This window comes from Bos javanicus, chromosome 13, assembly GCF_032452875.1.
Source record: "Bos javanicus breed banteng chromosome 13, ARS-OSU_banteng_1.0, whole genome shotgun sequence".
Taxonomy (NCBI): domain Eukaryota; kingdom Metazoa; phylum Chordata; class Mammalia; order Artiodactyla; family Bovidae; genus Bos; species Bos javanicus.
The window spans coordinates 67,324,632-67,338,362 of record NC_083880.1 but is presented as its reverse complement, the minus strand read 5'-3'; the positions used below and the strand labels follow the sequence as shown (position 1 = coordinate 67,338,362).

Here is a 13,731-nt window from a genome sequence, read left to right as displayed (position 1 = left end):
TATCTACCTAAAGAAACTAAAGACCTATATATAGAAAACTATAAAACACTGGTGAAAGAAATCAAAGAGGACACTAATAGATGGAGAAATATACCATGTTCATGGATTGGAAGAATTAATATAGTGAAAATGAGTATACTACCCAAAGCAATTTATAGATTCAATGCAATCCCTATCAAGCTACCAACAGTATTCTTCACAGAGCTAGAACAAATAATTTCACAATTTGTATGGAAAAACAAAAAACCTTGAATAGCCAAAGCGATCTTGAGAAAGAAGAATGGAACTGGAGGAATCAACCTACCTGACTTCAGGCTCTACTACAAAGCCACGGTTATCAAGACAGTATGGTACTGGCACAAAGACAGAAATATAGATCAATGGAACAAAATAGAAAGCCCAGAGATAAATCCACGCACATATGGACACCTTATCTTTGACAAAGGAGGCAAGAATATACAACGGATTAAAGACAATCTCTTTAACAAGTGGTGCTGGGAAATCTGGTCAACCACTTGTAAAAGAATGAAACTAGAACACTTTCTAACACCATACACAAAAATAAACTCAAAATGGATTAAAGATCTAAACATAAGACCAGAAACTATAAAACTCCTAGAGGAGAACATAGGCAAAACACTCTCTGACATACATCACAGCAGGATCCTCTATGACCCACCTCCCAGAATAATGGAAATAAAAGTAAAAATAAACAAATGGGACCTAATTAACCTTAAAAGCTTCTGCACATCAAAGGAAACTATTAGCAAGCTGAAAAGACAGCCTTCAGAATGGGAGAAAATAATAGCAAATGAAGCAACTGACAAACAACTAATCTCAAAAATATACAAGCAACTCCTACAGCTCAACTCCAGAAAAATAAATGACCCAATCAAAAAATGGGCCAAAGAACTAAATAGACATTTCTCCAAAGAAGACATACAGATGGCTAACAAACACATGAAAAGATGCTCAACATCACTCATTATCAGAGAAATGCAAATCAAAACCACTATGAGGTACCATTTCACACCAGTCAGAATGGCTGCGATCCAAAAGTCTACAAGTAATAAATGCTGGAGAGGGAGTGGAGAAAAGGGAACCCTCTTACACTGTTGGTGGGAATGCAAACTAGTACAGCCACTATGGAGAACAGTGTGGAGATTCCTTAAAAAACTGGAAATAGAACTGCCTTATGATCCAGCAATCCCACTGCTGGGCATACACACTGAGGAAACCAGAAGGGAAAGAGACACGTGCACCCCAATGTTCATCGCAGCACTGTTTATAATAGCCAGGACATGGAAGCAACCTAGATGCCCATCAGCAGATGAATGGATAAAGAAAGCAGTGGTACATATACACAATGGAGTATTACTCAGCCATTAAAAAGAATACATTTGAAGCAGTTCTAATGAGGTGGATGAAACTGGAGCCTATTATACAGAGTGAAGTAAGCCAGAAAGAAAAACACCAATACAGTATACTAATGCATATATATGGAATTTAGAAAGATGGTAACAATAACCCTGTGTACGAGACAGCAAAAGAGACACTGATGTATAGAACAGTCTTATGGACTCTGTGGGAGAGGGAGAGGGTGGGAAGATTTGGGAGAATGGCATTGAAACATGTAAAATATCATGTATGAAATGAGTTGCCAGTCCAGGTTCAATGCATGATACTGGATGCTTGGGGCTAGTGCACTGGGACGACCCAGAGGGATGGTATGGGGAGGGAGGAGGGTGGAGGGTTCAGGATGGGGAACACATGTATACCTGTGGCGGATTCATTTTGATATTTGGCAAAACTAATACAATTTTGTAAAGTTTAAAAATAAAAAAAAATAAAAAAAAAAAGAAACAGCTACCATCCTTCTCAATTCTGAAGTATAGACAGGAGTATCTTTCTTGAAAAAACACTCTGGAAGACCAGTCAAAACAGGACTAATAGCTCTTAAATTTTTCTTAAAATTTTGTTTAAAGTTTTTAAATATAAGAGATTTTTAATTTTTCAAATCTATTAATGTTTAAATGATTACATGGAAGAAAATGAAATAAATGCTTAAAAATGCTTATCACATTTCAAGAAACATGTAAGGTAGACAGGAATAGAAAAGATACAATGAAAAGGTTGAATTAAAATATTTAAATGCATGTAATATCAATAGAAAAATATAGATGCTAACTTTCAATAAAATGCATAAAAGTCAAAAATATTAAGACGAAGATATACATTGTAATTACAACTGTCCCTTGGTATTCACAGGGTACTGGTTCGAGGACCCTCCGACAATATTAAAATCACAAATGACCAGGTCTCTTACATAAAGTAATTACATGTAATCTATGCACATCCTCCCATATACTTTAAATCTCCAGATTATTTATAATAAATACCTCCTACGGTGAAAATGCTATGTAAATAGTTGTAAATATAAGAGAAATGCCATATAAAAAGCTGCCTGCACATGGTAAATTCAAGTTTTTCTTTCTGGAACTTTATGAAAATTTTTTTCCTAAATATTTTGAATTCATGGTTGGCTGAAGCTGCAGATTCAGGACCACCAACAGAGGGCCAACTGCACAGGCAAGTTAAATAAAACAATGAAGAGAAAATAAACATTGGAAACAAATAAGAATATCAAAAAGTAAAGCAACTAAAAGTATCCTTTTGTACCTATTAAACTAGCAAAATGTGTGATAAAACCACACTTTGATTTAGGAGGTAAGGCCAATGGGACACATTTCAAGAGTTTAAGGGAAAGATATTCAATTAAAAAAAGGACTGCCCCCCACCCCGGAAGACACCTAGGAAACATCAGGTGCACTTCTGGTTAACATTATGATCAAGGCATGCTACCGGTTATTCACGGACAGATCCAGGTTATTTATGGGCAGATCTTATAATACAGAAGACAGTCCTGCACAATGAATAATTATGTTACAATTATGCTACATTTTACCTGACTTTCTAATGTCTGCCAGAAAATCATTGTGTTTTCAATTGTTTCAGCCTAAAAATCTAACTTTTACTCATATATACAAAATATTTTGTGGTGTTTTAATATACATCAGATTTTCCAGTAATGTAATTAACCCTGCAAACTGAGGAAAAATTCAAGTTTTTCATGTTTAGAACCTTACTGTACCAAGAACTGTTCACCATTTCAGAACAATCACATCACCAAAGGCCACAGCATTGGTGGTATCTGAGTTGCTAATACCACACACTGCTTTCAGTAACACAATCACAAGAATTTCGTATGTACTTAGCCCTTATTTCAAAATGTCAAATATGAAGTGCATATTACTGTCTTACTTCTCAATTTATAAGCAGACACAAGCATCTGACCACTTTATATGTCTAGTATAGCTGGACCTGAACATTCTTACCAAAATACTAATTTTATCGGAAGGATAGTAATTCATGGTTTTAATTTGTTATTGTTAGTTTCACATATTTTTTTAAATTTCTGTGTTGTTAGGTTATATATTATGTGTTAATTTCAACACAGTGAAGCAGTCATTACCAAATATTAGATCTGGGAAGGACAAAAACCTCCAGTCTAGGAAACTAAACACAGTAAATTGTGAAGCAGGTAGGGTGGGCATTGTGGCAAACTAGAGAATTAAAGCTCTCTTTAATGGCACAGTCACTACTCAGCCTTAACCAACTATTACCCTTAAAGAATACAGACCCAATTTTTCAAGAGACACAGAGAAAATTTGAACTTCTCTGTAAAGTCTACTCTTCAAATGTTTTCAGCTGACTCAAGTTTAAAAAACAAAACAAAACAGGATGCAAGCTAAAAAAAACTCGTGGGTCAATTTATGACTGATCAAAGATAAAAGCATATGCTAGTTTTGATAACCAAATTAGCATGATTCTTGTGGAAGGAACGTAGGGAGGCGTACGTTATGAATGAGCCATTGCCGCCCTGGAAGTTACCCTAACCCATCTCTGCCCCAGGGTCTGGGGTTATAATCTATCTGTGGAGGTCCTATAACATCATTTTGTTTCATGTTTGCTGCCGTTAGGGGAGGAAAAAAGCTGAGGGTCGAGTGTAACGTGGCAGATTTGGCAGGGTAAGTCCTGCTGGGCTCAGTTTTGTCAGTGGTCAGCCTACTCTCAAACGCACAAAGAAGAACCCCCTCTTGCTGGACAGCTCAGGCTGTCCAAATACCAAACCCAGAGATCTCAGAGAACATCAACAGTTTTAGGAACCAGAAGTGCTCCATAGTCTAGGGCCTCCTGGACAGGGATGTTCACATCAGCATCAACCTCTCACGAGTCAAAAATCCTGTTGGGCCTTGACTGCCTAATCCACTCACCATGGAACCGTTTCTAGTTCTATCCTGTCACTAAATGGACACACATTTGTAAGGCACCTCAGGCTGATGCCAATTTTCTAACCATTCACCCAAGAACAGCATGAATGTTTTGCCAATACATAGTAGGAGACATAGTAATATCAGGTGCTTTGATGCAGTGATATTAATATTGCTTAATTTATCCTCATGAACCAATTCAATAGAGAAATGCACTAGACAGTCACTGTTGTATTGCACCTAAGACGGGGAAGTGAGCATAATTTAACTGTCCATCAACAATGGAATACCTTCATAATTAGGGCAGATTAACTCTATATACTATAATGTAGCCATTAAACATAGAGATAAGAAGCATAAAAACAAATAGGAGACTGGTTAAAAGCCAGGACTCTGGAACTAAGCTTCTTATATTCAAACCCAGCTCCACCACCTGCAAGCTAAGAGATCTTACAAGCGTTACTCTACCTCTGCATCTGAGCACCTTCATCTGTAAAATGCAAATAACAGCAGGATAACAGCCCCCTTTAGAGTTGTGATTAGAGAATCAAGACATGTAAGATGTTTGGAACATGTATGGGGGGATGAATATATCATGATTACACTAGAAAAACATTCATGACTGAAAATTAGAAGGATCACAGAAAAAATATGAGTAGTTTTAGCTGCATAGTAGAACTGCTGTACAGTTTGATATAAGTTCTTATTAATAGCATGAATGTGTGCTAAGTCACTTCAGTCATGTCTAACTCTTTGTGACCCTATGGACTGCAGTCCACCAGGCTCCTCTGTCCATGGGATTTCCCAGGCAAGAAAACTGGAGAGGGTTGCCATGCCCTCCTCCAGGGGATCTTCCTCACCCAGGGATCAAACCCATGGTCTCTTGCATCTCCTGCATTGGCAGGTGGGTTCTTTACCACTAGTGCCAAACCTAGGAAGCCCCTAATTAATAGCTCTTCATGTCATAAAGGCAGAGCACCGAAGAATTGATGCTTTCGAACAGTGGTGCTGGAGAAGACTCTTGAAAGTCCCTTGGATAGCAAGGCAATCAAACCAGTCAATCCTAAAGGAAATCAATTCTGAATACTTATTGGAAGGATTGATGCTGAAGCTGAAGCTCCACTCTTTTGGCCACCTGATGCAAAGAACTGACTCACTGGAAAAGACCCTGATGCTGGGAAAGATTGAAGGCAAAAGAGGGCGACAGAGGATGAGATGGTTGGATGGCATCACCGATTCAATGGACATGAACTTGGGCAAACTCAGTAAGATGGTGAGGGACAGGGAGGCCTGGTGTGCTGCAGTCCATGGGGCGGCAGAGTCAGATATGACTTGGTGATTGAACAACAACATGTCAAAGAATTGCTAAGTATATATGGGTAGACTTCACCATACACACAAATATTCAGACACTGGCATCAAGTTGATTTATTCAATAGACAGTTATTAACCATCTATTCCAGTCCATTCTAAAGGAGATCAGTCCTGGGTGTTCTTTGGAAGGACTGATGCTAAAGCTGAAACTCCAATACTTTGGCCACCTCATGCGAAGAGTTGACTCATTGGAAAAGACTCTGATGCTGGGAGGGATTGGGGGCAGGAGGAGAAGGGGAGGACAGAGGATGAGATGGCTGGATGGCATCACCGACTCAATGGACATGAGTCTGAGTGAACTCTGGGAGTTGGTGATGGACAGGGAGGCCTGACGAGCTGCGATTCATGGGGTCGCAAAGAGTCGGACACGACTGAGCGACTGAACTGAACTGAACCATCTATTATGTACAATGCAGTAGATCAGGAAGGAAACAGACTACTAGGACTTGGTTACTATTTCAGTAAGTTTATAGTCTAATTGAGGTTAAAAAATACATAAATAATGAACATAAGTTAAAAAATTCAAGTTCTGAACACCTTTTTTTAAAAAAAGAAAAGCTATAGGCAAGATATTATCTAAGTTTAGAGGACAAAAGACTTTTGGATGAAAGAAAGGCTGAGCTGGAAAACAAAAGCACACAATCAGGGAAGACTATAGTATATAGGGCATATGAATTGGGTACCAAAGCAAAATTATAAATTTTAACAGAGATAAGAAAATGGAGTGGATAAGAGAATACAAGGGGCAGCTAGTATATAAGAGGAAGGACACTTGCTTCAAGTAGCAAAAAACAGCATCATAAACTAAAAACCTAGAGTGGCAGAAAAGCAAACTACATACAGAAGGCAGTAGGGTTTCAAGATAAGGAGTGACTTATCTTGAACTTATGGAATATCATTATTATAATTATAATGATAATTAATAATTATGAAAGACTATGAATACTAGGACTGGAGATCTGAAATTAATGTAGTAAAAACTGGGGGCAGAGATGAGAAAAAGTTTAACTTTATCACAGGAATAACACAACAGAAACTGAATTCCTATTAAGGAAATTTGATGGAAGTGTCCAACACAGGCTGAGGGGACAGCAGAAAAGCAGACTCCAGTGTGTCTGATACATTGAGGAAGGGAAGGGCAGGAAGGATGGGAACATGGCCGGGAGGGTTGGGCACTGTGGTGAAATAGGAAGACATAACTGAAGTCAGATGGTTGAGAGCTTTGACTGCTGTGTTAAGGATCTTATGAGTCTCCTTCCCAACTATCAGGGCTGTTGGCTATCAATTTGAGCTGCTAACAGCGAAGTCTCCACTGTCAACACTCTAGAAGTAAATGTGATATTGAATTGAAGGTGAAAGTCACTCAGTCGTGTCCGACTCTTTGCGACCCCATGGACTATACAGTCCACGGAATTCTCCAGGCCAGAATACTGGAGTGGGTAGCTGTTTCCTTCTCGAGGGGATCTTTCCAACCCAGGAATCAAACCCAAGTCTCCCGCATTGCAGGCAGATTCTTTACCAGCTGAAGAACAAGGGAAGCCCAAGAACGCTGGAGTGGGCAGCCTATCCCTTCTCCAGTGGATCTTCCCAACCCAGGAATCGAACCAGGGTCTCCTGCATTGCAGGTGGATTTTTTTACCAGATAGGAGCAAGGCAAAAATGACAGTGCCCCCTGAAGATCACTTAATATCCTTCCCAACTTCACACACTTCCACTTTCTAGGTACTCTCTGGATGTTTCTAATGTCAGGTCATTGTGTGCTAGGTAACAGCTTATGGCTTCTAAGTACTACCACAGAGTAACATGAAGGTCTGGTCTAATTGACAAATTACCAAAATGATCAATACAGTGGTAGACACACTAAGACCACAGTCTGGCATTAATTACATCAATTGACTCAGCCAATATTTATTACATGTCTTCTATACACCAAGCACGGGGAATATCATAATGAATAAACATCATTCTTGTTCCTAAGAAGCTTCAAATCTAATTACAGAAAACAATTTTTCATAACTTTGTAAAATAAATTCATACATCAGTTATTTCATTGAACAAACATTTTTTAAACACCTGCTATGTGTCAGATATTGTCCTAACATGTAGGGAGGCAAATATGAATACGACACAACTGCTGCCCAAGAAAAAGTTTCATAGTGAAGAAGAGAAACCCACGATGAATAAATCCAAGATACAGTAGCATTCAACATGACAACTGAGGTGATGATTTATGAAGGGAACATCCTACAACAAAAAAACTGCTACAGATCCTGCTGGATAACAATGCAGCTGGATACAATTGACCATTTTCAAAAAGTTCTCACGTTACTTCACTTTAGTTCCATAACAAGCATAGGAAGTTAAGAAGACAGATGTCACTAGCCACTACGAATTGCTCACGGTCACATGAAGCAACAGGTGAGCTGGGATAAGAAGTTCCACCTCTTGCCGCGAAGTCCAATGCTCCTTCTTTTGTTCAGACTCCGCACCTCACCATATGACCTTGGACAAGTCACTTGGCATTTCTTTGTCATAGTTTCCTCACCTGTAAAACAGGGAGAATACCTGCAGTACCTAGCTACAGTGACTCGGGAGAAGGATCAAACAAAGCAATGTAAGTCAACATACTCTGAGTAGTACAAATCCAAGATAAACACTACCAGGCATGCTTTGTTTCTCTAAGGAAAAATAGGGTATAGGGTGCCGAAACACTGGATAAATGAACTGAGTAAATAAATGCTGGATCTTAAGGCACATACATGTGTTCAAGGTCACGCATAGAACTTTTATAACTAACAAAGACAAAAAGAACATATTTCATATTTCTGTTGTAGTCCTATTGACCCCCATGGCAAATATCAATCAACCTTGGCCAAAAAGGAATGCATTCACCTGTGCACCAGATTCTAACTGTTAGGGATCCTATAAAATGCCTGAATTACAAGAAAGAGAGACAAGTTCTGCCTGCATTCCTTCCGAAAAGTGAAAACAGGTAGTTTTTGCTAGCCTACCCCCCACAAAAGAATACTCTGTCTGTCCCCACCACCACCACAGTGCTCATGCTCATCTTTTATGCCTCACACTTGCTCTAATACAGTAACCATAACTACATGTTACTTAAATTTGAATTAAATTACAAATTCAGTTCAGTTACACTAGTTACATTTCACATATTACATGTGGCTAATGGCTACCATATTGGACAGTGCAGATATAGAACAGTTCCAGAAATTTCTATTTGGCAAAGCTGCCTTAGATACTACACTTTTATTACAACCCTTATTAGGCTATAGATTCCTGAAGGAAAGGAGCTGTGTCTTATTTATCGTAACATCCCCAGTTTATACAGCAAAGTACATGTCATACAATGAAAAGCACTCACTATTAATCTAATTTAGTATCTCAAACATAGCACACTACTCTGTCCACTTCCCCCATCCCAACACACACACACACACACACACACACAAAGAAACATGACATCCTCTCATATGAGAGGTGTGAGGGTGGAAGGGGATACTGTATCCAGAGCAAGAAGACCTGCATTCTAGTCTTGGATGTGCTACAGCCAACCATGTAGTCCTGAGCAAGTTACCTATTTTCTTCATCTATAAAAACTTAGACTTAAACTCCATGTACCTTAATTCTAAAACTCTTAATCAGCTTGCACCAAAGAAAATAATGTATTCTATGTGAAACAGACCTATCTGAAAGGTCTTTACAGATGTCAGGCAACACATCTGCTAACACCGATGGGTACCTCATATTTAAAAGAATCATTTCTACTCCTCAGGCTCTCATGATTAGTCACCTTTGGTCTTTAACTGAGTCTGTGTAGTTTTTCACCTTTTCTTGGGGATCAACTAGAGACTTAAACCTGAAGCTTAAAGATTGAGTTTCTTCCATGTGCTAAGGCCAGAATGGGATACTCTGCCATATCTGATCAGAAAAACAGGGCAAGTTTCTTGAGTGTCTGAATGTAACATAAATTATTCCATCAGTTTCTACATTAGCCTTAGCCTAAAATTTGAGCAAACAATACAAAACTGAACCAAGAAAATCTTTCTATAATAATCTGTATAATGTAAAGAGTGCCATTCCATGAAATGTGCTTTTTATTCAGTCCATATACTTCACCATATTTAACTGCAATAAAAAAACTTTACTGTCAAAAAACTTCTTCATAATGACCTTCACACACATACTCACTTGTATAAACCTTACATGGTTTTAAGACTAGCCAAGTACAAATATAATCTGAATTACCAGACTGCCTTCCTTTATAACTTGTAAATATGTTGGACAATAGCAGTTCAGGCATTCTGTAATAAATACATACTAACTTTATCAATTCTTCTGACATCAAGGTTTTAATCTTTGTTAAGTATTTCTTAAATTCTCCCTCCCAGTAATAGGATGAACTACCAACGGCACTTCCATCTATTAGTATTTACCAAGTGCCAACAAGGTAGTAACATTTTAAAGTATTAAGTTGCTCAGTGGTGCCCAACTCTGTGAACCCATGGGATGTAGCCTGCCAGACTCCTCTATTCATGGGATTTTTCCAGGCAAGAATATTGGAGTGGGTAGCCATTCCCTTCTCCAGAGGATCTTCTCGACCCAGGGATCGAACCCGGGTCTCCTGCATTGCAGGCAGACTCTTTACCCTCTGAGCCACCAAGGAAGCCCAATTACACTGAGTGGATGATAACTAAACGTAGTGTTTGGACAGCATAGTGTTCAGCAGGGAACACAGACAAACGTCTAAGAGCAATAAAAAGGTTTCCACTACAGAACTGATTGTATCTGCTTGTGATAAAACTAGATATTAAAAATCAACCAATGTTGACTGCACATAGTCCTTTTGAGTGTGTCACTAAGTGCTAAGTGTGCAACTTAGTGCAATTCAAGTGCTAAGAATGCAACGTGTTTATTCAACTTGGGGACACTAATTAACCTAACTAGAGTATTTTCAAGCAAAAAAGAGCAAAACTCTGTAGACTAAGAACTACCAAACACCTTTTGCAAAAATGGAAATAGAGAAGGATCTGTTTGCCGCATGCAATATGTGGCATAAAAGGGACTCAAACATTCCATTCAGTAAAACCTTTGTTGAGTCTGTATGTCAAAGCACTGGGCGGAGTACAGAGATGAGAAAAGATGGTTCAAGTCGCTCACAATCTTAGCAGAAGAAAGAGAAATATGGCACATAAAGATCATTGGTAAATTTCATTAGGATCATGCTAAGGAGCAGATAGGAAAGACCCAAGGTTGTTGGGAGTGAGGGGTTGGGAGGGAAGAGTCACAGAGAGGGATCCTGAAGGTTAAAAACTCTGGGAGTTATGCAGCCAAAGATAGGAAGAAAAGGCTCCGTGCACGTGTGTAAGAAAGAGCAGAAGTGTGTGTGTTTGGGTGGCGCAGGGAGAAACCCAAGAGGACAGTCTAGGCAAAGAACAACATATGCAAACAAGACCCTGAGATCAGAGACACTATATCCGTGAGTACTGTGTATCTAGGAAAATTGCAAGGTAACAGTTTCGCATGAGATGCACACACTTTACAAGGTCCAGCTGACTCGGAAATCCTGCACAGAAAGTTACTTCCCACCCCCAGTAAGCTTTCACAAGGTGCAGTGAGCCTAATGAAAAGATTATCTGCGGGTGGAACCAGAGTTTAAAAAAAAAAAAGTCCCATAAGGTTCTCCTACACACTTAAACTGGAGAAACACTGAAACGTTTTCTTGAGATGCAAAATTATCTAGCAGTTCCCAAACTTTGCTGCACACTGAATTCATGGCGGAGATCTTTAAGAAATACTGTCTGGCGTCGTCCCCGCCCCCCGCCCGCCAGCTCCACTCCCAGACACCCTGATTTAATTGGCCTGGCTCTGTTACCCGTGCATCAGAAATCTTTAAAAGATGTTCCAGGTCATTTTTACGTACAGCGAAGTTGGAGAGCCACTGACCTAATAGTTAAGAACTTGGATCTGGAGTCAAATTTAGCAGCTCTGTGACCTTGGGCATAGACGTCACCTAACCATTAAGGGCCTCAGCTGCCTCATCAGGAAGATGGGGATAATAATCCTCCCTTACCGGGTTGTTGTGAAGTTGGATGGGGTGAACGTAATGGCCTGGCACAACGCCCGGCGTATAGTAAGCGCTAAACAAGGGCTAGATGTTCATCTTCATTATTAACTCTTCCTCCTCGAGAGTCACCGTGCAATGGGCAGCATCGTTCCCACAGGGCGGCAGCCACTCGACCAACCTTGCTGCTGGACCAGATTCTTCGCCGGAGTTGTCTAGCTCCGCTCCAGACCCGCCCCCTCCCCCAGGCTGCCAGGAAAGAGCTTCTCCCGGCCAGGGCAGCTCTCAAGGACCACCCAGGGTTTGAGCAGATCCGACAGAGGCCACCGACTCCACGGCCAAGCTCCCCCGGACCCCGTGGGTCCCCCCCGCCCGCAAAATGAGATGCGCTTCCGAAGGCCGGGCCCTCAGAGCCTCCGGGGCCGAGAAACAAGGCTTAGCCATCCTTGGACCAGCCTGAGGGGAGAAGAGGGAAGGGTCTGGCCGAGACCTGGAGGCCCGCCCGGTTACCTGAGGCGACGGGCGGGGCCCGCATCGCTGGGGTGGGCGCCGCCGCCGGCCGCACTCGGCCTTCCGCCTCACGCCACCCGCGCCATAGGACCGGCGCTTTCGCTGCCCTGGCCGGCTGTCCTCAGGCGGGCGTTCTGTCCACCAGTCAGCGACTCTCCCACGGCGCCCGGGGACGACGAAGGCCAGTCGGGCCGGCCGGCTGGGATCTGCTCAGGCAACTTCCGACTGCCAGGGGCGGCAGCGTCAAATAACTCCCCGAGCCGACTGGGCCACCGCGCGTGCGCAGCGCGCCTGATCAGAGACTTGTGCAGGTCCCAGACGGCGGCGTCAAATAATTCCCAAGACACGGAGCCGGAAGCTGCGCGTGCGCAGCTATCCCAGATCGCCGCGCGCGGGACATAGTCCCTCCTTCTTTTCCGGATCAAGAAGAGCAGGAGTGGAGTGACGGATACTTGTATCTCATCGCAATACAGGCGTGGAGGCGGTCCACCTGCGTCCGTACGAATCAGTCGGAACTCTGCCTGTTTTTGATGCGAACGAAGTAAGGTCTTCTCTGCAAGTTTCTAGCTCCTACTCAGGTTCCAGGAATTTCTCACGTCCCACCATTACAGCACCCTTCTTTTGAAATGTGGCCTTTACCCTCCGCCCCCTTATAGCATTATGAGCAATGCACAATTCCAGGCCAGATGTGAGTTACCAAGATGAATCAGACATCAACTTCAGAGCCTGTCATTAAGGATCTGAGTCTGATAAAGGCAATAAAACGTTATTAACTGTAGTAGTAATAGCAAGAGATACCAGTTTGAGCACCTATAATGCACCACACGTTTCGTAAACAGTACCACTTCCAATCCTTTGGTTTCAGCTTCAATGAAGAAAATGATAAATGCCATTAGAGAGATACAGCTCAAGTGCCTTGGGGGTGTAGAAGAGGAAACTTGGGCTAAGAGAGAAGAGGAGGGAGAACCTGGCCTTGAGATTGTCCTTGATATTCAGAGAGGAAGGGATCAGGGTAATAGCGCTGCAGTCACTATCTGCAAAGAGCAGAATGGAGCATAGAAGATGCTGACTCCTCCTCCTTACCTTCAGAAGAGACCATGGAGCAAAGAGTGACAAAGGAATTGGTATCCTCATGGAAAGAAAAGAGAAGAGTGTTTAAGATTTTGTACACACATGAAAGTAGCTAGAGGAGAGCTAAATCTAGGTCACTTTGTGGATCATAGCTATACATTTCAATTAAACACCGTGTGGCAAATATGATGAGAGGCTCTCAATATTTATTCCAACCACTTAAACTTGCTTTTCTAAACTACAGAGGCTGGAAAGCAAAGCACACACTTCCCAACTTCCTTTGCAGTTGGGAGTGGCAGTAAGACAAAGTTCTGGCCAATAAGATATAGGTAGAAGTCTCAAGGAAGAACTTCCTTTTCAGAA

The 13,731-nt window shown here is 41.3% G+C and overlaps 1 protein-coding gene across 4 annotated transcripts in view; it reads right to left on the bottom strand.

The window, feature by feature from the left end:
* RALGAPB (Ral GTPase activating protein non-catalytic subunit beta) overlaps positions 1-12,386 on the bottom strand; it is a 93,287-nt gene extending 80,901 nt beyond the window's left edge. For all 4 annotated transcript variants that reach the window (XM_061437565.1, XM_061437566.1, XM_061437567.1 and 1 more), the window contains exon 1: positions 12,298-12,386. The gene's annotated coding sequence lies outside the window, so the exon portion shown is untranslated. The remainder of the gene's footprint in view (positions 1-12,297) is intronic.
* Between the last annotated feature and the right edge of the window lie 1,345 nt (positions 12,387-13,731).